The sequence below is a fragment of the Anomaloglossus baeobatrachus genome, chromosome 1 (assembly GCF_048569485.1).
Source record: "Anomaloglossus baeobatrachus isolate aAnoBae1 chromosome 1, aAnoBae1.hap1, whole genome shotgun sequence".
Classification (NCBI taxonomy): Eukaryota; Metazoa; Chordata; class Amphibia; order Anura; family Aromobatidae; genus Anomaloglossus; species Anomaloglossus baeobatrachus.
Genome location: NC_134353.1, coordinates 150,215,574 through 150,242,560, shown reverse-complemented (window position 1 = coordinate 150,242,560; position 26,987 = coordinate 150,215,574). Strand labels below are relative to the sequence as shown.

Below are 26,987 nucleotides of genomic sequence, written 5' to 3'. Positions count from 1 at the left end.
GGGGTCGGTGGTCCCGGGGCCGGGTGGTGTGACGGGGAGGCAGGGTTGGTGAGGTGCAGGGTTGCAGGGGCAGCGCGGCGCGGTGCCGGATGGCACGGGCGTACTCACTCAGCAAGAGATGCACAAAGTCCTCGGTAAACCAAATGGCTGGATGGACGGGTCCCGCAGCCGGCTGCTGTGTTTCTCCCCGGACAGGTGATGGCGGCTGTCTTTCCCTGCACCTTAGTGTACTGTCTTGACTACGATGGGTTCCCAACGGTAGTCCGCTCCCCGATGTATGGGTGCCGGAGGAGCCCGTTTGCCCGCAGGTGCTGGCCCCTGGGTCTCTAGCCTTAGGCGGTAGCTGTTTACCCTCACGGTGTGGGCGGTTGCCTTCTAACAGGTCTTTGGCTGTTAGGAAACCCTTGGGGTTCCTGTCACACTCGGATTTGACTGTTGACGGCGGCTCCAAGCCTAGCCAGGGTCCGATGGCCCTGCCTGGTTGTGCTGGCTTCACTTCGCTCGCCGTCGCCCGTCCCCGGTCCTACGGTTCTGCGTCGCTTCACCACTCCTGCAGATGGCCACCACCGTCTGCCAACCTTGTTGTCAGTGCCTGGGCCACAAAACCAGACACTCTCCACTTCACTCCTCTCACTTCAACCTCCTGAACTTCACTTTTCCCGCCTCCAGGCCTGTGAACTCCTCGGTGGGTGGGGCCAACCGCTTGGCTCCACCCCACCTGGTGTGGACATCAGACCCTGGAGGGAGGCAACAAGGGTTTTGTGTTTGGCTAATGTTACTGTCTAGTGGGGGTGGGTGTGTGTGTGTGTGTTACCTGTGACGACCTGGCTAGTCCAGGGCGCCACAATAGCACTGGGCACAACAGGCAGGTAGTCGACAACTACCTGGCTATTAGTGCTAAGGCACTTTTTTTTTTTTTTTTTTTTAAATCCTGAATATAGCCTTTAATGCACATATCTTTTACAGGATACTGGTGTGTGCAGTGGTGTACTCTACTAGACTCTTCTATACTTTTATTTGTGTTTTACAATCAGATACCAGACACATTTAGGGCTCGTTCAGATTGTCATGTTTTGATCAGCTTGCTTCTCATGTGCTCAATGGATGCACATTGATCCAACAGCAACTTGTACATCCCAATGATTGATCAATATGAAAAACATTACAGCATGCACTGGTCAGTCCCATTTATGGACCAGACTAGTGCATTGCAATAAAAAGCGGCTCCTGTTTCTGGATGGAAAATCCACTGTGTATTACAATACCAGTGAAGTGTATGACCTTTTTTTTTTTTTTTTAAATCTTGCCTACATGCTATGGAGAAAATCTCTAGCGATAATTGTCCACTGTGGATTTGTCATTACAACATGTCAATGAGAGTGAGATTGGTGGTCCACTGCCAGCATTTCTGCAGCAGGGCTTCCAAAAACAGACTGTAATGGTGTCAGAAAAAGGTAAAGTCCACAGAGTGAGGTGAGATCCAGAAGAAAGAAATAGGCCCCTGAGCGACTGTCACTACACCGTCATCTCACACTTTTATGACAATAATGAGTTGCCTCTGGCACTGAACTGCAGAATAGACAGAATGCACTTCGGGACTATAGGGGCTGATAATGTAATATCCGCCGTCTAAAAGGGAATCTCCCAGCACAAAATAGCTGTACAAACCAATCACAGCAACTTGTTGGAGATATATCCATAATAAAAATCATACTTTTAGTGTCCGAATCTATTGTTTGCCAGTTTTCCATTGATCGCTGCCCCCTCATCATTAATGGATTATTCTAAGGTGTGGAAGTGTCGCGGGCGGAGGAGGGGACTCCGCGCTCTCCCACTGCTGCTCGGGTCCGGCTGCCGCGGCTGCTGCGGCCTGCTGCTGCTCGGTGGCTCGAGCGATGAGCCGGATCCCGGGGACTCTAGCGGCGCTCCTCGCCCGTGAGTGAAAGGGGGGTTTTGGGTGTGGGGATTGGTTATTGTCCGTGACACCACCCACGGTTGTGGTGATTGAGTGTACACCACCGCTGCTCTGGCTGGGGATCCTGGGAGTGATGGTATGGAGCAGCCAGTTGTTGTGTTGCCCCTCCGTGGGTAGGGGTTGGTGATCCCGGGGCCCAGTGAGGAGGTGGGGGATGCAGGGCTTGGTGGGCGCAGGGACGCGGGGGCAGCGCTGTGCCTTGCGGCACTGTGGTACTCACTCAACCTGAGACGATGACACAGTTCTCGGTAAAACACACGGCTGGAAAGACGGTTCCCACGGACGGCTGCACTTGCTTTCCCCAGTAGGTGACGGTGACGGTCAATTTTTCCTGCACCTAAGTTGATGATGGTTGCGATGGGTTCCCACCGGTAACCCGCTCCCCGGCTTGGATATGGGCCGGAGGAGCCCTACTTTGCCCGCAGGCGCTAGCCCTGAGAAACTGGTGCCCTGGCGGTGGCGGTGTCTCTCTGTAACGGTTGGACTGTTGCCTTCAATCGGGACTTGGTTGTTAGGAGACAGACGTCCCCTTCACTGACGGATTTGGCAAATTATGGCAACTCCTAGCCTTGCCGGGATCTGAAAGGCCCCTGCCCTTGTGCTGACTGTTCTTCGTATACTGCTCCAGACCGCCGGGTCACCACCCGTCCGCGGTCCTTCCAGCAACCTCCGAGCAGTCCCCCTGCGGACAATCACCGCCGTCTGCTGACCTTGCTGTCACAGTCCGGGGCACACACCCGGACCAACTTCAGGCGTTACTACTGTCACCTTTCTGTCACTTCAGCTTTTCTCTTTAGCTCCTCTACTACTTCCTTCCACTTCACTTCACTTCCCTAACTGGACTCTACTGTTTACTCCTTCACTTCCCTAACTGAACCCTACTCTAGCCCCCAGCTAGACTTCAACTCCACTCACTTCCTCCTCCAAACTCTATCTGCCTGGTTCTCCCGCCTCCAGGGCTGTGAACTCCTTGGTGGGCGGAGCCAACCGCCTGGCCCACCCCCTGGTGTGAACATCAGCCCCTGGAGGAAGGCAACAAGGATTTTGGTAGCCTAGGTGTTCCTAACTGGGGTGTAGGGTGTGGTGGTGTTATGACCTGTGACCCCTGGCTTGCCCAGGGCGTCACAGAAGTTATCCACTATCTGTAAGATAGGTAATAACTTTCAGATCGCTAGGAAACTTACCACTGGGACCCCCATCAATCCCAACAATCGCGTTTTTGCCCAATGTCGCTCCATTTATTGTAATAGGACTGCTGAGTACTACGCTTAACTGGTCTATGGCACTCCCATACTAATGAATGGAGCAGCAAAGCGTGTGATTGGCCATCACTCCATTCACGTGGGGCTATTCAGAGCCCTGGCGCTCGGGTTCAGGGGGATCCCAGTGATCAGAAAATGATCCCCTATCCAATGGAAAAGGGAAAGCTTCCAAACTTGAGATTATCCCTTTAATTGACTGTTCTGGTTTTACTGGAGGCAAAGGAGGGAGGAGTCGGTACAGACTCTGAACTTTATCATTCCGGTTTGCTCATCTCTAAAAGGAACTGATAGGCAGGGAATTTAGATAGGAAGATACAACCGCTAGGGGTTCTGAGGGCACGAGGGACCTGTCGGGTTCACTTTGACCCCTTAACGACCGGGGGCCGTAAGTTACGTCCTAGCAGTCATAGTGTTAATCCCCCCTGGATGCCGCGGGCAGTCGGGGGGGATCCACGCACATGTTAGCTGCATTATACAGCTGACATGTGTGCCTACCAGGTACAAGCAGATCCGCCTATAACTGTTAATGTGATGCCCTGGACCCCAGGGGTCACAGGTAATTACATCAGCAACATGCCCCCCCTACCCCCTGTGAGGTCACACACATGTCACCCGAGAGGGAGACCTGGTGCCTCTCCCAGGGCCAGTAGAGCACACCAGGTGGGCGGAGTCAGGCGGAAAGGCACGCCCACCGAGGAGACTACTGTCCTGGGGCAGGAAGTTCAAACAGATTAGTTTGTACAGTGACAGTGAGTGGTAGAGGAGCAGCTGTCAGGGACCCGGGTAGGAGCCTGGGCCCCTTGGAAAACGTCAGGCAGGCAGGCGGTGGTGGCCGTCTGCAGGAGTACCGGTTCAGCAACCAACGGAACCGTACGGACCGGGCCTGGGTTGGAGCCCGCCGGTCCCGAACCGGGGAGTCAAACGTGTACCGGAGCACCAAAAGGAGGGTACTCAGACCCCGTCCTAGCTTAGAAGCCACTGAACGTAGGCAAATTGACTGATTGCTGGCTGGACCTCACAGGTTCATCCACAACCAAAGTCCCGAAAGAAGGCAAAAGCCCACCGAGACCGGGTGAGCGCCACCGCCAAGGGCCAAACATCCGACGGGCCAGCGCCTGCGGGCAACCGAGGGCTCCTCCAGCAGCTCAACACCGGGGAGCGGGCTACCACTGCTCAGGCAGGGGGAGCCGAAACACAACATTTAGAGGTGCACGGGAAAAGGGGCCACCATCAACCCCGCAGGGGGACATCAGCAGCCGGCCGCGGGAACCGACCAGACCCGGACTTTGGTGTACCAGTGACTCCGTGTGAATTAATTGTGAGTACACCAGTGCCATCCGGGCACGACACACTACACCGCGGCACGGCACCCTGCACCCCGACAACAGCATCAGCCCATCCAGTCCCCCACCGGGCCCCGGGACACACCGCCCCTACCCACGGAGGGGCTAACATCTCGGCTGCGGTCGCAACACCGATCCCGGACGAGCCCGCCATCACTACAGCCGCAGCGGTGGTGCATTCCCCCGTCACCATGACCCGTGGGTGGCGTCACGACCCGTTACACAACCACCAACTCCTCCCAACCGCCTTCCCTTAACAAGAGCGACGTGGCCCCCGGTCCGGAGGCGTTCGTGCCACCGACCACCCGAGCCCGGACCTCAAGCGGCTCGGCCCGAGCAAGCGGAGGAAGCGGCCGGGCCCCTCTCAGGGCGGTACATTAACCCCTTAAATACCGCTGTGAAACTGTCACAGCGGCATTATAATAGCGGTTGAGGTGTTCTGTTTACTCACCGCCCGACACCGGAAGTCACGTGACGTGATCACGTGGGTCCGATGGTTGTCATGGTAGCACAGGGTCATGTGATGACTCCTATAGCTCACATGACTCACTTCCTGCTTCATACTGCTGAGAGCTGTGTGAGATAGGAGATGGGCATATCTGGTGTTCACAGCTGTGTAGCTGGAAGAGAGATCAGACTGCTGATTCTTATAGGCCCCTAGGGGAACTAGTAAAAAAAAAAAAGTTTTGAGAAATTTAAAAAAAATAAAAAACTTTAAAAGTGCAAATAACCCCCCTTTCGCCCCACTGAAAATTAAACGGTTAAAAAAATAAAAAATATACACACATTTGGTATTGCTGTGTTCAGAAATGACCAATCTATCAAAATAAAAAATCAATCAATCTGATCAGTAAAGATTTTTTTTTGGACAAACTTCTGATTTATTTTTTTAACCCCTTAGATAAAAGTAAAACTTATACATGCTTGGTGTCTATGAACTCGCACCGACACATCAGTTTTACCATATAGTAAACACAGTGAATAAAATATCTCAAAAAGAATTGTGCAATCACACATTTGATCAATTAATGTGAGCCTAAAGCCTGCTTTACACGTTGCAATTTTGCATATGATATCGTATGCAACGCCCCCATCGTATGTGCGACACATTCAATTTGTTGAACGTGCCACACAAACGATTAACTCCCGTCACACGTACTTACCTGTCCATACGACCTTGATGTGGGCGGCGAACGTCCACTTCCTGGATTGGGAGGGACTTTTGGCGTCACATCGACGTCAGGCGGCAGCCGGCCAATTGAAGCGGAGATGAGCGGGACGTAAACATCCCGCCCACCTCCTTCCTTCCGCATTGTCGGCGGGAGCCGCGGACGGAGGTAAGATCTGGTCATCGTTCTCGGGGTGTCACACACTGCGATGTGTGCTGCCTCGGGAACATTGCACAACCGCACGTTCAATCTTTGAGGAATGAACGACATGCATGCGATAAACGGATTTTCGTTCAATCGCAATTGCACGGAGGTTTTACACGCTACAGTCATACTTACGATGCCGGATGTGCGTCACTTACAACGTGACCCCGCCGGCACATCGTAAGATTTATTGTAGCGTGTAAAGCGGCCTTAATACTGACAACATCGATTAGTCTCTACACTTCCATGAAAACTGTACAGAAGGAAGTATAATATGACCTTTATCTGAGAGTAGTTTGTATTCTGGAATAAGATCCCAGTGCCTCTGTGTTAGCAGGAACAGTATAATTTTGGATTAGATAAGACTTTGGTTAGTTAATATGCTGGGGGAGACTTCCTTGCAGGCCCTGAGTGGCAGATAGGCTGATGCCTGCTGTGGGACGCTTACGCTGGTAACTCCCTTTGAATTTCTGATCAGCAGCCACAGACTGGAGAAGTTCAGGAGCAGCAGGAGGTGAAGTCTGAGATTCTCCTCTGTTCCTCAGAAGCAGCAGCAACACTTCTACTCCAGAGGGAAAGTGGTGAGGAGGAGGAGGAGGACTGCTGGAGCAGAAGAGCACTTATCTGCCTTGTATCACTGGTGGTGAGTGGGGCAGCTGAAATAGAAAAATACACAAACTGGAAGTTTACCAGTATGAAATACACTGAAGGGGGAGGGGGATTCAGGGTGGCAGTGTTGTTTAGTGTTCAGGGAAGCATATGGAGCTGTATTCTGCAGTCCATATTTTGAAAACTCTGATGTGCTGCCATTACTTTCATCAGGGTATGTGCGCACGTTGCTTGTTACCTGCTTTTTTGCTGCTTTTTCTTCTGCGCTGTTTAATGCCAAAATAGATGTGTTCTTCTATTCAAGCAAAGTCTATGGGAATTTGGGTTTCTTGTTCACACTATGTTGTTCAAAATGCAGCCTTTTTGAGGCAGAACTTTGGTCAAAAACTCAGCTTTGCAGTGCAAAACCCAAATGGCAAAAACAATTGACATGTTGCTTCTTTGAAAAGCTGAGTTTTTGACCAAAGTTCTGCCTCAAAAAGGCTGCATTTTGAACAACATAGTGTGAACAAGAAACCCAAATTCCCATAGACTTTGCTTGAATAGAAGAACACATCCATTTTGGCATTAAACAGCGCAGAAGAAAAAGCAGCAAAAAAGCAGGTAAAAAGCAACGTGCGCACATACCCTCATTCAAACGTCTGTCAGCAAAAGAGGTGGAAATTGGGAATGAATATAATATAATGTAAACAAAGCACTGCTGTAATGTGTGTGCAAGGAGCAACAAATGTATATATACTTCTTGTGCTGTGTGCGCACGTGTGCTTTTTTTTTTTTTATCCTTGACTGCCCTACTGCAGAGGCTTCCCCCATCGGCTCAGCAAAATCCCAAACTAAACCCCCTTATCCCAACCGTTAATAAACACGGAACACCATTATTTGGATAAATTGGCCAAATCGGCCCGGTTTATTAACAAACATTAGAAACAAATAAATAACCATTTATAAATAACCATTTATAACCAATGCAAGGGCGGTTCTTGGAGCCCCAGAACCTGACGGACACCAAGTATTGTCAATAAATCATCCAGCATATTTTGCCCCCAGCCGCGACCACATGCTCGGGGGCACCACCTTTGCCGGAAAACCTTGTCTTTAACAGACTCTCAGGAGACCCCATCCCTGGAGAGCCCCCCAAGTCCGCCAGGCAATTACCATACCAGAATAAATGAGGGGGATTGTCCCCATCTATCTGAGTACCACCCCCCACCCCGACATTTCCACCGACTCCAAGAACCCCTCTCACCACCGCTCGCCGAAATGACCCGAACAAACCACAGGAAGTTAAAATAACCTCAAGTCCTCCATCTTCCCCGACAAAGATTAAACATAGGGCGGGACCTTTCTCTATAGGTACCTCGCGCCGAAGTGGTGCCCCCCCCCTTCCTCCCTGGACATATATATAACAGTCCCACCCCCTTTTCCCTCCCCTGGCCCTATATACCCACCCCTTAAATTACTGACCCCACAGAAAGCCCGCTCTTTTTCCCAGAAACAAATTAACCCCTTGGTTGCCCTGCAAAGGAGAGTCATGGGTCACTACGCCCATGGCTCTGCCCTAGCTCCGTTCAGCCTTTTACGCTGCATTCTGCATCGCAGCATAAAAGCATGCGTCCTGAGCACAATCTATGAAGCAATCTATGTGCAAATTCCATGTGCACGTTGCGTTTTAGAACGCAGAGTTTCGGCTGCTGAAATATTTTGCCAAAACGCTGTGTTCTAAAAAGCAACATGTCACTTCTTTTGTGCGTTCCAGATGCTTTTCACACTCTGTGTATGGCAGAGCAAGCATCCATAGCGCATGAATTCCGCATGCACAATGCTTTCAAAACGCAGCTTTTCGGCTGCGTTTTGAAACGCACATGCAGCGACTTAAACGCTGCGGAATAGAACACAGAAACGTGCACACATACCCTAATTATTTACTATATGTAGGAATTGCAAGTGCTTGTAATGTGTGCATAGCAGGGCTGCGTATAATAAGCAGACAGTGGAACTGTGTAGTGTATAGTAAACCTATGCACAATTTCACTGTCTATAAACTGTACAGTCCTGCTCATCATTATCGGCACCCATGAAGTTTAAGTACATAATGTGGAATGTCTTCTGAAAAAAAAAAGAATCAAGTGAAACTGCTTTTTTTGCATAGAGCACTCCTATAACATACAAAAGAGCAAATGTTAAACAACAATTTAAAATGAAAAGCAATGGAAGTGAAAAATAGAAAAATCTAAATCTGCTGTGACGCTGGCATTGGCACCTTTTACATTAACCCCTTCATGACCTTGGTGCATCCTTGGTGGACCTTGGTGATACAGGTGCATCTCAAGAAATTAGAATATCATCAAAAAGTTAATTTATTTCAGTAATTCAATACAAAAAGGGAAACGCATATATTCTATAAAGTCATTACAGAGTGATCTATTTCAAGTGTTTATTTCTGTTAATGCTGATGATTATGGCTTACAGCCAATGAAAACCCAAAAGTCATTATCTCAGAAAATTAGAATATTATATAAGACCAACTGAAAAAATAGGAATTACTACTTACCGGTAATGATGTTTCCAGGAGCCATCATGACAGCACGGTAGGAGTTGCTCCTTTGACCTTTACAGGGACAGGAAACGCAAGAGGTTAAAAGCCCCTCCCCATCCCCCTCTCCTCAGTGATTTTTCAAGTACCACACCAGGATGGGAGATAACATCATTTTATTAATGCATAATCTTACAATAGACACATAATAGAACAAGAAGGGAGGGAAACAATAGTGCTGTCATGATGGCTCCTGGAAACATCATTACCGGTAAGTAGTAATTCCTATTTTCCAGGACGCCTCATGACAGCACGGTAGGAGAATGCCAAAGTAATCCCTATGAGGGGGGGGACCACAGCCTTCAAAGCCCTTCTACTGAACAACATGTGCTGATCGTTGAGAAGGCCCAGTTTATAATGCTTACAAAACGTGTGGGGACCCGACCACGTTGCCGTACGACAAATCAGTTCCAAGGAAACCCCCTCCCTCTCCGCCCAAGAAGTGGACAGAGCCCTGGCGGAGTGGGCCCTAATGCGAGTTGGGAGGTCCCGACCCGCGGATTGGTAAGTATCTGAAATAGTGGACCTAACCCACCGAGACAGAGTTGTCTTAGACACCGTCTTTCCTCGGTTCTTTCCCGCAAATTGCACCAAGAGGGCAGAATCTACGCGCCAGCTCCAGGTAGCCTCCAAATATGCCAGAACCGCTCGTCTGACGTCCAAAGAGTGAAGGTGCTCTTCATGTTGGAAATGAGAATAAATGAGGTAGACAGCTTATACTACAGAGACCAGATATAGTGAGATATACCCGAAAATGGGTTAAATGAACATTCTTAACACCGCAACTATAGAATAGATGTTAAAGTCCTTAACAGCCTATCAAGGAATGAATAAACCACAGCCCGATAGAATGACCACCTCCTAGATCAAGAAGAAACTTGTCCGAGCTTAATAAACCAGGTCAGTACTGTCATCAGCTCTCCTAGGTTCAAACGACTACCCCTGGTCACAGACCAGCCCACCGTACCACCAGAGTTCACATTCTGGCTCCAGAAGCCCAAGATGTCAATGCATAAACTACTGGACCTCGAGTAATGAGAAGGACCATCATGAAAACTAAAGACATGAAGAGTTGGAGTCCGGAAGGCACGTCTTCCGATATTAGCAAGCCAAGTACATCATCCGACCACTTGAAGGAAGCATTGTTCCCAAGATGCAGATGCCAAGGACAGCGGGGTAAGGAATCTGGATGTGATGAAAGCGTCCCAGAAAATGTAGGTGGCCAAACCTCATAGATACACTGTATACAGTATATATATTGGAATTTAAAGAAGTGGTTTGTCATATCCGTGGCTGCAAATACAGGAGTCTAGTGTTGCCCTGAGCTGGTGTAAAGAAACCACTACCACCTGGGCAGACTACCCAACTAGAAATGCACTATACTCCATTAGCATGAAATTACCACTATATCGGACACTAGCGTAAACATACCACACAGTCTTCCATAGTGACCAGGGAACATCTTCCAGAGGAGTGAGGGCCTCTAATAATCACAGAGTGATAGTTCATTTGACAGTGGTGAGACCCTGGATTTTATCTCGTTAGAGCAGTGAGCCTATGAGGGAGACTATGGAGCTCCCTGCCACAAGATGTTGGAAAACCTCACAGGGTATTTACGAGATTCTGTATGTTGAACAATGGTCCAGAAAACCAGTCCAATTGCCATCAAAGGACCCGTCACAGTAAAACGGGGCTATTACCACGATCGGCTACATTCAGTTCTTTCCACCATAGGATGAAGTCGATAAACATTTCTCTTTAGTCATAAGTCATAAATGAAAGACCAGAGCTAAGCAACTAAGCACCGCTGAATACTACTGATTAGAAAGGAAGGACCGTAGCTGAACTCAGATTCCAGTTCTGAAGCCATAATAAGGAGAAATACTAGGCCAACTCAAACATGGATGCCTATCACACTAAGCCAAGTGCAGTTCCAGAAGCGTGAGACCCCTCTAACCAAAGCCGATGCTAGAGACCCAAGATGCGAAGTATGCAGCCCGAGGCGCAAGGGACGAGGCCACTGCAAGGCCAAAGGCGCAGAGGCGCAAGGCCAAAGGCGCAGAGGCGCAAGGCCCAAGGTGCAGAGGCGCAAGGCCCAAGGTGCAGAGGCGCAAGGCCCAAGGTGCAGAGGCGCAAGGCCCAAGGTGCAGAGGCGCAGAAGCGCAAGGCGCAGAGGCGCAAGGCCCAATGCCAGACGCGCAAGACCAGAACATGAAGCGCAAGGCGCAAGTCCGGAAGCGCAAGGCCAGAGGCGCAAGGCACAAGGCCAGAGGCGCAAGGCCAGAGGCCAGAGGCGCAAGGCCAGAGGCGCAAGGCACAATGCCAGAGGCGCAATGTCAGAGGCACAAGGCATAATGCCAGAGGCACAAGGCGCAATGCCAGACACGCAAGGCCGGAAACATGAAGCGCAAGGCGCAAGCCCCGAGGCGCAAGGCACAATGCCAGAGGCGCAAGGCACAATGCCAGAGGCGCAAGGCACAATGCCAGAGGCGCAAGGCGCAATGCCAGAGGCGCAAGGCCAGTGGCGCAATGCCAGAGGCGCAATGCCAGAGGCGCAATGCCAGAGGCACAAGGCGCAATGCCAGAGGTGCAAGGCCAGAGGCACAAGGCGCAATGCCAGAGGCGCAAGGCCAGAGGCACAAGGCGCAATGCCATAGGCGCAAGACCAGAGGCACAAGGCGCAATGCCAGATGCACAAGGTCAGAAGCATGAAGCGTAATGCGCAAGCCCGGAGGCACAAGCCCGGAGGCACAAGGCACATTCCCAGAGGAACAAGGCACAAGCCCAGAGGCACAAGGCACAAGCCCAGAGGCACAAGGCACAAGCCCAGAGGCACAAGCCTTGAGGCACAAGGCACAAGCCCAGAGGCACAAGCCTAGAGGCACAAGGCACAAGCCCAGAGGCACAAGGCACAAGCCCAGATGCACAAGCTTAGAGACACAAGGCACAAGCCTAGAGACACAAGGCACAAGCCCAGAGGCACAAGCCTAGAGACACAAGGGACAAGCCCAGAGGCACAAGCCTAGAGACACAAGACACAAGCCCAGAGGCACAAGCCTAGAGACACAAGACACAAGCCCAGAGGCACAAGCCTAGAGACACAAGGCACAAGCCCAGAGGCACAAGCCTAGAGACGCAAGGCACAAGGCCAGAGGCACAAGCCTAGAGGCGCAAGCCACAAGGCCAGAGGCACAAGCCTAGAGGCACAAGCCACAAGGCCAGAGGCACAAGCCTAGAGGCACAAGCCACAAGGCCAGAGGCACAAGCCTAGAGGCACAAGCCACAAGGCCAGAGGCACAAGCCTAGAGGCACAAGCCACAAGGCCAGAGGCACAAGCCTAGAGGCACAAGCCACAAGCCCAGAGGCACAAGCCTAGAGGCACAAGGCACAAGCCCAGAGGCACAGGCCTAGAGGCACAAGGCCCAAGCCCGGAGGCCCAAGGCACAAGCCCAGAGGCCCAAGCACAAGCCCAGAGACCAAGAGCCAGTGAAGCCAAGCCATGAAGGGCAAGGCTGAGAAACAGTAAGACCAGAGACGTCAAGCAGTGAGGCCTTGACAGACCCAAGGTGCCAAGCCAACGTGTGGTCAGAGCTGTGTGGCGTGTGGGCCGAGGCCAAAGCCGTGAGGCGCGACGCCGGAGCCCCAAGGTGTGAGGTACGAGCCAGGAGGCGCGAGGCCGGAGCCTGGTGTCATGAGGCGCGAGGCTGGAGCCAGGAGGCCGGAGCCAGGAGGCCGGAGCAGTGAGGCGTGAGCCAGAGTCATCACGAGGCCAGAACCCTGAGGCGCGAGGCCAGAGTTGTGAGGCCCCATCAGAGTTACCCCTAAGAGTGTAATTCACCTGTGAACTTCAGGATACACCTACTTCATGAGTGGTATCCTAAATGCCAAATTAGTCACACCTGAACCAATTAACTCATCTGGAGGTTCAGCTGGAGGGCAAGTTCCAAATGCGAGATAATGTGTTATATCCACAATTTTCCCTCCTATAGAAGGAGTAAATCAGACAGAATCCGGTCTGGTGAGATAATAGTGGAATCAAATGTGTTATTAAACCACAACAGGAGGATCCACATAAGGTTCAATCAACAGGTAAATTCTGAACTTAAACATGAGGTCTGCTGATCCCAGCAAAACATGAGGCAGAAACCTCACCATGCAGCATAATCTACTTAGAAAGTTCCAAGGCTAAATTTCTAATTTTAGTGCAGGACTCTGACAGATGTGAATGACAGACTGCACACTTTTTTATTCTGGCCGACTTCCTCTGATTTTTTTTTTTCTTTTTTTACTTTTTTAGGGATAGTGCCGGTGCGTGCCGTGGAAGAATCCTAAAAGGAAGGGGAGACAGAATCAGGCTCTACCCACACCACTACAGGCCAGATTCCTGACGCACCTGCACTTACGTGACCCTGGGACTCGTCAGGGGGGCTAGCATCTGACCTGTCACCTTCATCCATTGTAATAAGCAGTGAGTAGGTCGTTATACAGAAACACACAGAATGCACATTTCCCCGTTCCCAAGGTTTTATACCTGTTTGGGCGACAACAGGGCCCGTTCCCGCCTCCAGTGTTCCGTCCCGGATCACACGCCGCCTTCCAGGGCGCCGCCATATTCCGACCAGGAAATGCGGAAGTCTTTGCACCGCACATGCGTCAGCGTGCGTGTCAGGCTGGAACGCATGGCACGCGCACACCCGGAAGTGCCACATGGCCGCGGCAGACAGCGGGATGCCGAGAGCCCTCACCTGAGGGAAGCGGCTTTTGCCGGGAACTCCTGCTCCACCGGCCGGCTGAGGGACCTCTCCTTTAGAGGTGTCGGCCAGGGGCTGCTTGACAGGCCGGAACGAGAGAGCAAGACCCCCCCGATCCGCCTGGACCCCGTACATCCCGACGGTAAGACTTGCGTCCGTCCTGTACAGGGACAGGAAAAACACTGAGGAGAGGGGGATGGGGAGGGGCTTTTAACCTCTTGCGTTTCCTGTCCCTGTAAAGGTCAAAGGAGCAACTCCTACCGTGCTGTCATGAGGCGTCCTGGAAAAAGGATTTTAAACTCAGAAATGTTGGTGCCTACTGATAAGTCTGTACAGTAAATGCCTCAATACTTGGTCGAGGCTCCCCAAACCATCACTGATTGTGGAAACTTCACACTAGACCTCAAGCAGCTTGGATTGTGGCCTCTGCACTCTTCCTCCAAACTCTGGAATCTTGATTTCCAAACGAAATGCAAAATTTACTTTCATCCGAAAACAACACCTTGGACCACTGAGCAACAGTCCAGTTCTTTTTTTCCTTGGTCCAGGTAAGACGCTTCTGGCGTTGTCTATTGGTCATGAGTGGCTTGACACAAAGAATGCAACGCTTGTAGCCCATGTCCTGGATATGTCTGTGTGTGGTGGCTCTTGAAGCACTGACTCCAGCAGCAGTCCACTCCTTGTGAATCTCCCCAAATTTTTGAAAGGCCTTTTCTTAACAATCGTATCAAGGCTGCGGTTATCCCGGTTGCTTGTGCACCTTTTTCTACCCCACTTTTTCCTTCCACTCAACTTCCCATTAATATGCTTGGATACGGCACTCTGTGAACAGCCAGTTTCTTTAGCAATGACCTTTTGTGGCTTTCCCTCCTTGTGGAGTGTGTCAATGACTGCCTTCTGGACATCTGTCAAGTCAGCAGTCTTCCCCATGATTGTATAACCTACTGAACCAGACTAAGGGACAGTTTTAAATGCTTAGGAAGCCTTTGTAGATATTTTGTGGTAATTATTCTAATTTTCTGAAATAATTACTTTTGGGTTTTCATTTTTCTATAAGCCAGAATCATCAACATTAACAAAAATAAATACTTGAAATAGATCACTCTGTAATGACTCTATATTACTTTTTTGTATTGAATTACTGAAATAAATTAACTTTTTGATGATATTCTAAAAGTCTCTCATGTTACCACAGGCTCCGGCAACATACCTCCCAACTGTTCTGGATTCAGCGGGACTGTCCCAATTTGAGGACTTTCTCCCGCAGTCCCGCTGTTCACTGATTTTGTACCGGCTCCTCCCCTGAGTGCAGTTAATAAATTAACTCATGACAGCAGTGCATACATTAAATTCTCGTTTGATCTGGTTTACCAGGACAGGCTAGAACGCATAAATTTGTGAGCGCTTTGTTCGTAGGCAGCATTTCTACCATTGAGCCACTGCCTGTATTGAGAGGCATAGGAGCATTTGGTAATCTTGACCTGTGTTGCAGGCAGAGAAGCCAGAAGTACATTATTCAGCTACATAGAAATATAGATACATTATATATCTATCTCTGTGCAGGTGAATTTGAAGTTTTTTTGTAAGGGGTACACCATGCCACTAGAACTGTGTTTTACTAAAGATCCAAAGTTTATCAACATTATACCTTTGTTCTGCCCAAAATATGATGATCACAATTAGGCTATGTGTCCACGGTAGAATGTTGCTGCGGATTTTTCTGCATGAAAATCCGCGACTTTCGCGGCAAATCTGCACTTTTTTTTGCCGCGGACTTACCGCGAAATTGCCGCGGATTTTGATGCAGATTTTTTTTTTTTTCCCCATTCTATACCCAAAATCCGCACCAAAATCCGCAACAATAATTGACATGCTGCAGATTTTTCCGGATCAAAATCCGCGGCAAATCCGCCGCGGAAAAATCCGCAGCATGGACACAGCATTTCCAAAATGCCATTGAAATGGCTTGGAAGTGCCGCTGCTGCAGATTTTCGGAAAATCCGCGGCTTTTCCGCGAGAAATCCGCGGCAAAATCCGCGCATTTTCCGCAGCATGGGCACATAGCCTTAGAGAACAACAATGACTGTAGCACAGAGAAAAATTATAATTAAATTTTCTGAAGGTAACAACGGTCACCAATCAGTAGGAAGTGTACTGGCCTTTGCTTTGAATGACTTCAGCACATCTGTGGCCACAGGACATCACTAGTCTGTCACACAGCTCTGGTGGGATTTTGGTCCTCTCTTCTTCCAGTCTCTTCCACAGTTCTTTGACTGTTGTGGGATTTTTGGCCATAACTTTGTCACCAAGGATTTTTCAGAGGTTTTCTATTGGATTTAGATTGGGACTCTGGGCTGGTCATTTCATTGTTTCAGTGTTTTCTATTTCAAGGGACTGCTTTACCTGTTTTGCTGTGAGACAGGGGGCATTGTCCTGCATGAAAATTGCTGGCTGATTGAGTGATGAACGCAAATAAGGAACCACGGGTTGTTGAAGAAGGTTCTGATACACACTTGCATTCACTCTGCCATATAGCTGTATGAGAGGTCCGACTCCTGCTGCAGAAAACATTCCCCAAACCCTAACACTTCGTCCACCACCTTTCACTGACTTTGTAACACACTTTGAGTTCAGTTTTTTCCCAGTTTGTCAACGAATATAATGTTTCCCATCAGACCCAAATGAATTAAACTTGCTTTCATCACTTAAATGAACTGTGGGTCCTCACCAAAGGTGAGTCTAGCCTTTTGATTCTTTCTACTAATGAGAGGTTTGGTCACTGCAGAGTGGGCTTTCAGTCCAAATGCTCTTAAATGTTGTGACACTGTACACTGTATGACGAGACAGATACTTACCCTGTTCAGTGCTGAACTGGCGAGCAGTGTTGAAACGATTATCCTGTCCTCTCTTACATTTGTCTTTCGAGGGTGACCAGCCTTGTTGGGGGACTTGAAAGAGTTTGTGATGTTGTAAAGATGCAGTATTCTCCAAATCACAGGCTTGGAATGACCAACTTCTCTTACTAGAGCTGATAGGGTCACCCCTTTAGCCTTCATCTGGACAACCTGATGCCGGAAGGTTACAGTCACTTTGGAACAGCACACCATTTTTGCAAAGTCAGTACAAACTGGAAAGTTAGGCTGCCAGTTAAATAGGGTTTGTCAGATAATTAAGGAAATTAGCACCAGGTGCCACAATAGCACCAATAACTTGCATGTATCTGAAAGTCTTCTCTAATTTTGATCAGTGTTCTTTTTCATCTATGTCATTTACATTTCTATTATGTGTTTTTAAAAAACATTCATGTATGAAATAAGCTTAACATGCTGTGAGTCTACACATGCTAGGATATAATCACATAGGACTACACAACGACCTTAACATTTAGGAAACTGTTGTTCTGTAATGTTGATGTCCAGTGTGTGTGTGTGTGTGTGTGTGTATATATATATATATACATACAGTACAGACCAAAAGTTTGGACACACCTTCTCATCTCTAGAACAACTGTTAAGAGGAGACTTTGTGCAGCAGGCCTTCATGGTAAAATAGCTGCTAGGAAACCACTGCTAAAGACAGACAACAAGGATAAGAGACTTGTTTAGGCTAAAGAACACAAGGAATGGACATTAGACCAGTGGAAATCTGTGCTTTGGTCTGATGAGTCCAAATTTGAGATCTTTGGATCCAACCACCGTGTCTTTGTAGAAAAGGTGAACGGATGGACTCTACATGCCTGGTTCCCACCGTGAAGCATGGTGGAAGAGGTGTGATGGTGTGAGGGTGCTTTGCTGGTTACACTGTTGGGGATTTATTCAAAATTGAAGGCATACAGAACCAGCATGCCTACCACAGCATCTTGCAGCGGCGTGCTATTCCATCCGGTTTGCGTTTAGTTGGACCACCATTTATTTTTCAACAGGACAATGACCACAAACACACCTCCAGGCTGTGTAAGGGCTATTGACTAAGGAGAGTGATGGGGTGCTACGCCAGATGACCTGGTCTCCACAGTCACCAGACCTGAACCCAATCGAGATGGTTTGGGGTGAGCTGGACCGCAGAGTGAAGGCAAAAGGGCCAACAAGTGCTAAGCATCTCTGGGAACTCCTTCAAGACTTTTGGAAAACCATTTCCGGTGACTACCTCTTGAAGCTCATCAAGAAAATGCCAAGAGTGTGCAAAGCAGTATTCAAAGCAAAAGGTGGCTACTTTGAAGAACCTAGAATATAAGGCATATTTTCAGTTGTTTCACACTTTTTTAAATATTTCATTCCACATCTTTTAATTCATAGTTTTGATGCCTTCAATGTGAATCTACAATTTTCAGAGTCCTGAAAATAAAGAAAACTCTTTGAAAGAGAAGGTGTGTCCAAACTATTGGTCTGTACTGTATATATATATATATATATATATATATATATATATATATATATATATATATATATATATATATATATATATATATATATATATGTGTATATATATATATATATATATATATATATATCTGCAATATAGATCTACAGCTCTGCTAATCTCACATTACATTTATTCACCACAGCTATAGAGGATTCATGAAAGTAATGTTAACCCCCTTCACGACCGCGGGTCGTAAAATTACGTCCTATTTTAACGTGACTTAACGACCAGGGACGTAATTTTACGGCCTAAACTTCATTTGATTGCCGTGGCCATAGCAACGGCTTTCAAATGATGTCCCCTGCTGTTTCTTACAGCAGGGGACCTTTGCTTGACCCCAGGGGGGGGGGCATCGCCACCCCCCATAGGCGATCGATGTGATTGGCTGTTCAAATCGGAACCGCCAATCACATTGATCACGCTGTTTTCGGCAAAAAAAAATGCCAAAAATAGCGTGATCTTGTAAAATCCAGCTAGGACCGGAGCTGCAGCAGCTCCGATCATTGGCTGGAAGCAAGCAGACACCGTGGCCCCCCCCCCGCAGCACTGATTGGAGCGATCGTGCAATGACGCGCAATCGCTCCAATCAGTGTGCAGTCGGGCGGTCTGATCTGCCGGTGGCCGCCCTCCCCAGGCCTGTGCTGGTCTGGGGACCCTCCCCCAACATGTCTGCAGCGTGCAGCACTGGCTGGTACTAGTGGTACCACGCCACCGCTGCTGCTGCCGCTGCTGTCACGTCACGTCGCAGGAGCAGGAGCGGTGAGTATTGTGCTCACCTTGCAGCCCCTGCGCGTGCCCCGCTGCGATCTTCCCCCCCCCCCCCGACATCCCGATCTGCCCCCCCGACATCCCGATCTGCCCCCCGCCATCTCTATTCTGCAGCTCCTCCGGTATCCCTCCTCCCCTGCTCTCTTGCAGCCCCTGCGCGCTCTTGTGATTTGCTCCTGCGCGCTCCCGTAATGGCCCCTGCCCGTGCCATCCCGATCTGCCCCCCCGCCATCCCGATCTGCCCCCCCACATCCCGATCTGTCCTCCGACATCCCGATCTGCCCCCAGCATTCCCGATCTGCCCCCAGCATTCCCGATCTGCCCCCAGCATTCCCGATCTGCCCCCAGCATTCCCGATCTGCCCCCCGACATCCCGGTCTGCCCCCAGACATCCCAGTCTGCCGGCCTCCCCCGTGATCTCTATTCTGCAGCTCCTCCGGTATCCCCCTCCTCTGCTCTCCCCCTCCCCCTCTGCTGTCCCCCTCTGCTGTCCCTCTCCCCCTCTGCTCTCCCCCTCCCCCTCTGCTGTCCCCCTCCCCCTCTGCTGTCCCCCCGACGTCCTCTTACCTGTCTTCACCGGCCGATCACATCTGCCTCCATCGCTGGGTCCTTCTTCCTGGGTCTTTTGCTGAGCTGTCCAACTTCCTGCCTGCTGGCTGCTGCAAAGCTGTTCCTCCTGCAAATCCTCTGGGTAATGTGAGTATAACTTTTTTTTTTTTTCCTTTTTTCCTCTATCCCCTGTCAATTCTTACACCTCATGCGTCCGTGCGTCCCGCCGAGCGCTGATCAGGGATGCAGATAACGTATCTGCATCCGTGGTCAGTTTTCGGCGGGACTTTTTTCCCGTATTCCCGACGCTTTTTGTATTGCATCTGTCCGTGCGTCCCGCCGAGCGCTGATCAAGGATGCACATAACGGATCGGCATCCCTGCTCAATTTTTGGCGTGACAAAAAGCATCGGGGATACGGAAAAAAAAGTCACGCCAAAAATTGAGCAGGGATGCCGATCCGTTATGTGCATCCCTGATCAGCGCTCGGCGGGACGCACGGACTGATGCAATACAAAAAGCGTCGGGGATACGGAAAAAAAAGTATCGCATCTGTCCGTGCGTCCCGCTGAGCGCGGATCAACATCCCTGCTCAATTTTTGGCGTGACTTTTTTTTTTTTCGTATCCCCAGCGCTTTTTGTATCTCATCCGACCGTGCCTCCTGCAGCGGCCGATCAGTGCACTGCGTCTGTGCGTTTGAAAAGTCAAATGGCGTTCCTTGTCTTCTGAGCCCCGCCATGCGCCCAAACAATTGATTTCCACCACATGTGAGGTATCTGCGTACTCGGGAAAAATTGCACCATACGTTTTATGGTGCATTTTTTCCTGATACCGTTGTAAAAAGAGAAAAAAAAAAAACTACCTTGTTGCTGCAAAAATTTAAAAAAAATTTTTTAAAAAAAATAAATAATTTTCACGGTTCAACGTTATCAACTTTCAGTGGAGCCCCTGGGGGTACAAGGGGCTCACTAAACATCTAGATAAATTCCTTGAGGGGTCTAGTTCCAAAATGGGGTAATTTGTGGGGGAGCTCCACTGTTTAGGCACCATGGGGGGGGGTCTAAAAACGTGACATGGCGTCCGCTAATGATTCCAATCAATTTTGCTGTCAAATGGTGCCCTTCTCTTCTGAGCCCCGCCATGCGCCCAACAATTACTTTCCACCACATATGAGGTATCTGCGTACTCAGGAGAAAATGGACAATACGTTTTATGGTGCATTTTTTCCTGATACCCTTGTGAAAAAAAAGCTACCTAGTTGAAGCAACAGTTTTGTGGTAAAAAAATGTTTTTTTCTTTTCACGGCTCAACGTTATAAACTTCTGTGAAGCCCCCAGGTGTTCAAAGTGCTCATCAAACATCTAGAAAAAATATTTGAGGGCTCTAGTTTCCAAAATGGGGTCACTTGTGGGGGAGCTCCATTGTTTAGGCACCTCAGGGGGTCTTCAAACCCTACATGGCGTCCGCTAATGAGTGCAGCCAATTTTGTGTTCAAAAATTCAAATGGCGCTCCTTGCCTTTCGACCTCTGCCGTGCACCCAAACAATTGATTTTTACCCCATATGGGGTATCAGCGTACTCAGGAGAAAATGCATAATAAATTGTAGGGTGCACTTTCTCTTTTCTCCCTTGTAAAAATGAAAATTTTATGGCTAAAGTAACATTTTTGTGTTAAAAAGTAAAATTTTCATTTTTTCCTTCCACATTGCTTTGGTTCCTGTGACGCACCTAAAGGGTTAATAAACTTCTTGGATGTGGTTTTGAGCAGTATGAGGGGTGCAGTTTTTAGAATGGGGTCACTTTTGGGTATTTTCTGTCACCTCGGCCTCTCAAAGGCACTTCAAATGTGATGTGGTCCCTAAAAAAAATATTTAGTAAATTTTGTTGGAAAAATTAGAAATTGCTGATGAACTTTGACCCCTTCTAACTTCCTAACGAAAAAAAAAAATTCTTTCGAAAATTGCGCTGGTGTAAAGTTGACAAGTGGGAAATGTTATTTAGTAACTATTTTGTGTGACATATCTCTCAGATTTATGGCCATAAATTTTCAAAGTTTGAAAATTGCGAAATTTTCCAAATTTTCGGACAATTTCCTAAATGTTCACAAATAAACGCAAAAAATATCGGCCTAAATTTACCACTGACATGAAGTACAATATGTCACGAAAAAACAATCTCAGAATCGCCAGGATCCGTTGAAGCGTTCCAGAGTTATAACCTGTCAAAGTGACACTGGTCAGAATTGCAAAAAATGGCCCGGTCATTAGGGTGTTTTAGTGGCCGGGGGTGAAGGGGTTAAAGGGAATCTGTCACGAGGTTTTGCTATGTATTCTCAGGTCACCATAATGTAGGAGCGGACTCCCTAATTGCACTGTGCTGAGTTACTTCCTAGGCTGTATAATACTACAGTATCTGTATTTTATCAGCAGGTGATCATCAATACAGAACAACTTGGCGAGTGCAGAGTAGTCAAACCCGACCCCAAGCATTGATTAGCAGCTCACTGTCACTATATAATATACACAGAAAGCTGTTCTGTGGGGAAAGTTATACACAGCTCAACAGTTGAGCTCTGCTAGATCTGCAGCAGAGAAAACTGTGACTCTAAGTGATATACAGTATTGCTAGAGTCAGGGTATATGTCCCTACCACATGGTGCTGTCAGAATAAATAGAAAAAACCTGCTGACCGATTTACTTTATTATTATTAGCACTGACTTTGCAATATTGCTGTTAGCTCATTCATTAGGTAAATATAATCTTAAAGGGAATCTGTCAGATGATTTTTAGTACAACACTAATGGTATCCTAAAATAGGGCTTGGGCAGCCTTTTCAGAATATGTAACTTTTATTTCTGGAACTTCTCCAATTGTCTTGCTGTAAGCTCGGGGGAATTCAGTGTCACATGCCAGCTAGTCAAGCAGATGTAAATCAAAACTGCATATTCACTGCTCGCTGCCCACGCAATAATCTGCCCACTTCTCGGCAGTGATAATGAATGACAGTGAAGATTCTTGCTATCACTGATGCCGGCACCAAGAGGTGAGCTGTACTATGGGTGTGGGGAGCAGTGAATATCCAGTTTGGATTTTCATACGCTTGACTAACCAGTATGTGACACTAAATTCTACGGAGCTTGCAGCAAAATAATCGCAGAAGCTACAACAAAAACAGTTACATATTCTGAAAGGGCTGCCCAAGTCCTATTTCAGGATACCATTAGTATTGTACTAGAAAATCACGTGACAGATTACCTTTCAGATTATAGTTATCTAATGAATGATCCAAAAGCAATATTGATCCCTTTATAGCAGGGGTGGGCAATTAACCCTTTAGTGGCGGAGCTAATTTTCACCTTAATGACCAGACCAAATTTTGCACTTCTGACCAGTGTCACTTCATGAGGTTATAACTGGAATGCTTCAACGGATCCCGGTGATTCTGAGATTGTTTTTTCGTCACATATTGGACTTCATGTTAGTACCAAATTTAGGACAATATTTTTTGCGTTTATTTATGAAAAAAATTGAATATTGGCAAACATTTTGAAAATTTAGCAATTTTCAACATTTGAATTTTTATATCGTTAAACCAGAGATTTCTGTGACACAAAATAGTTAATAAATAACATTTCCCACTTGTCTACTTTACATCAGCACAATTTTGGAAACAAAATTTTTTTCGTTAGGAAGTTAGAGGGGTTCAAAGTTTATCAGCGATTTCTCATTTTTACATCAAAATTTACAAAACCAGTTTTTTAGGGACCACATCACATTTGAAGTGACTTCAATAGGCCTAGATGACAGAAAATACCCAAAAGTGACACCATTCTAAAAACTGCACCCCCCAAAGTACTCAAAACCACATTCAAGAAGTTTATTAACCCTTCAGGTGCTTCACATGAACAAAAGCAATGTGGAATGAAAAAAAGCAAAAATTAAATTTTACCTAAAAATGTTGCTCTAACCCAAATTTATTCACTTTTAGAAGAAATAGCACAACAAATTGGACCCCAAAACTTGTTCCCCACTTTCTTATGAGTGCGCCGATACCCCACATGTGGTCAGAAACCTCTGTTTGGAAAAATGGGAGGGCTCGGAACAGAAGGAGCAATATTTGAATTTTGGAAAGCAAATTTGGCTGAAATAGATTGCGGGCACCATGTTGCATTTACAGGTCCGCTAAGGTACCTAAACAGAAGAAACCCCTCACAAGTGACACCATTTTAGAAACTAGACCCCTCAAGGCTTCTATCTAGGGGTATAGTGAGCATTTTAGATCCACAGGTACTTCACAGATTTTGTTAACGTTACGTTGTCATATTGAAAATTTTAATAATTTTCTCAAAAATGTTGCTTTAGCATCAATTTTCTCACTTTTTCAAGAGGTAATTCCAAAAATTTGACCTCAAAGTTTGTTAACCACTTTTTTATGAGCGCGGTGATACCTCACATGTGGTCTGAAACCTTTGTTTGGACAAATGGGAGGGCTTGGAACGAAAGGAGCAATATTTGAATTTTGGAAAGGAAATTTGGCTGAAAAAGATTGCGGGCACCATGTCACATTTGGAGGACCCCTAAGGTACCTATACAGCAGAAACCCTGCACAAGTGACCCCATTTTGGAAACTAGGCCCCTCAAGGAATTTATCTAGATGTTTGGTGAGTACCCTGAACCCCCAGGTGCTTCACAGAATTTTATAGCGTTGAGCCATGAAAAAAAAAAAATAAAATTTTACCACAAAATTGTTATTTCAACCAGGTAGCTTTTTTTTTTACAAGAGTAAAAGGAAAAAATTCAGCATAACATTCATTGTGCAATTTCTCCTGAGTTTGGCGATACCTTATATGTGGTGGAAATCAACTGTTTGGGCGCATGGCAGGGCTCGGAAGGGAAGGATTGCCATTTGACTGCAAAATTGGCTGGAATCAATAGCGGACGCCAGGTTGCATTTGGAGAGCCCCTGAGGTGCCTAAACAGTGGCGGTCCCCCACAAGTGACTCCATTCTGGAAACAAGACACCTCAAGGCTTTTATCTAGGTGTTTAGTGAGCAGTTTGAATCCACGAATACTTCACAGAATTTGATAAGCTTAGGTTGCCATATTGAAAATTATCATTTTTTTTCACAAAAATGTTGCTTCAGCATCAAATTTCTCACTTTTTCAAGAGACAACAACAAACCGTGGACCCAACAGGTTGTTATCCAATGTCTTATGAGCACAGGGATACCCCACATGTGGCCAAAAACCTCTATTTGGATAAATGGGAGGGCTTGGAATGGAAGGAGCACCATTTGAATTCTGGAAAAGTTGAAATAAATTGCGGGCACCATGTCACATTTGCAGGGCCCCTTGGGTACCTATACATTAGAAACCCCCTACAAGTGACCCCATTTTGGAAACTGGATTTTATTCAGGAGTATAGTAAGCATTTTGAATCCACAGGTACTTCACAAAAATGTTGCTGTAGCAACAAATGTATCACTTTTAGGCTATGTGGCCATGATCCAGCGACACGGCGTCTAGTACACAGTGTCAGCCTACTGCAGAGATGTGAGTGTTGTCCACGGGAGAACGCAGCTGCCCATGCCCACGATTTGGGTTCAGGCCGCTGTGGAGCTCTATGCTACCTGCAGAGAACACTCATCTCCGCAGCATAAATTGACATGCTGAGGCTCGGGAAGCTGCGCCACAGGTCGGTTTATGCTGCGGAGAAAAGAAGCACATTGGGCAAGCACATTGGGCATGGGATTTCTAAAAATCCTTCCACTGTGCTTCTACTGCACAACGCAGCACTATGGACACAGGGACACACTATGGACACACTCTGCGCCCAAAACGCTGCAAATCCCGATTATGGGCGCACAGCCTAAAATGCTACAATGGATGAATGGATAGATGTCAAACATATATAACGTCCCACCCCCTGCATATTCTAAGCTGGCGCCCTTTAGTGCCTTTCATGTGGCACTAAAGGGTGCCTAGCCTTGTATTTAGCCCCCCAAAAAATTAATAATTAAAATAAACGACGTGGGGTCCCCCCTATTTTTGATAGCCAGCTAGGGTAAAGCAGACAGATGTAGCCTGCAAACCACAGCTGACAGCTTCACCTTGTCTGGTGATCAATTTGGAGGGCTCCCCAGGCGTTTTTTTAAAAAAAAACAAAAAACGTGGGCCCCCCCCCCAAATTAGATCACCAGCCAAGGTGAAGCGGACAGCTGGGGTCTGGTATTCTCAGGGTGGGAAGAGCCATGGTTATTGGACTCTTCCCAGCCTAAAAATAGCAGGCCGCAGCCGCCCCAGAAGTGGCGCATCCATTAGATGCGCCAATCCTGGCGCTTCGCCCCAGCTCATCCCGCACCCTGGTGCGGTGGCAGACGGGGTAATATATGGGGTTGATACCAGCTGTAATGTCACCTGGCATCAAGCCCTGGGGTTAGTGATGTCACGGCATCTGAACAGATACCCGACATCACTAACCCAGTAAGTGATAGAAAAAAATAAAGACAAAAAAAAAATTTATTTGAAAAAACACTCCCCGAAACATTCCTCTTTCCCCAATTTATTGAAAATAAAGAAATTCCGGTCGCTGTAATCCATTTTGGAGGTCCCACGCCGACTCTGGATCTTCTAGAATATGGAGGGCACGTTCAGGGAACGTATTCCCCATTTTCTGGAAGAGCAAGCTCTCCATGAGCAGTGTGGGTGCAGTAATCTGAGAATTACTGCACTCACACTGCCCCGGTCCAACTTAGGGCAGAGTGACCTGCAGTAACCTCATTCCAGAATATGAGGGGCACGCTCACAGAACGTACCCCCCATTTTCTGGAACAGCAGTCTCTCCATGTGAGGACCACACTCCTCACATGGAGAGACTGCTGATTTCTGCACTCACTCTCCCCCGGTCCACAGTGGAGCAGCCTGTGCAGCAGCGACGTCAGCGTCCCAGGGATCCAGCTGACAGCCGCTGTCTGCGCATGCGCCGCCAGCATTCAAGAAGGAGGCGGCGTGATCGCGGGACGGATCACCAGACAGGTAACGTATGACCGGGGGCTGGGGAAGGGGTGACCTAGCGGGACCTGGGGACACCTTTCTGTCGCATGTGACGTGTCACATGCGGCAGAAAGAGCAGAATGAATGCGGCCGCGCGCCGCCATCTTCCACGCTCCGGAGGGGGGAGGGGGGAGGCGGCTCTGGAGACCGGAGGGGGCTTCGGGGACCAGAGATCTCCGGTGTACCGGAGGAGGGGGTCACCGAGATTTTCGGTTGCTGGGGGGCGCTACAGGGTTTTTTCGGGCCGCCGCTTTAAAGCGGCGGAACAGAATAAGTACCCTGTTTTGCC

The 26,987-nt window shown here is 48.1% G+C and overlaps 1 protein-coding gene across 3 annotated transcripts in view; it reads left to right on the top strand.

Annotated features, from left to right (window-relative positions):
• The window catches only part of TLR3 (toll like receptor 3), a 107,542-nt gene that overhangs the window by 27,028 nt on the left and 53,527 nt on the right, over window positions 1-26,987 (top strand). The window contains exon 1 of one of the 3 annotated variants that reach the window (XM_075334565.1): window positions 6,451-6,596. The exons of the other annotated variants lie outside the window; for them this stretch is intronic. The gene's annotated coding sequence lies outside the window, so the exon portion shown is untranslated. Of the gene's footprint in view, window positions 1-6,450; window positions 6,597-26,987 lie in introns of those variants that run through there. 3 annotated transcript variants of the gene reach the window in all.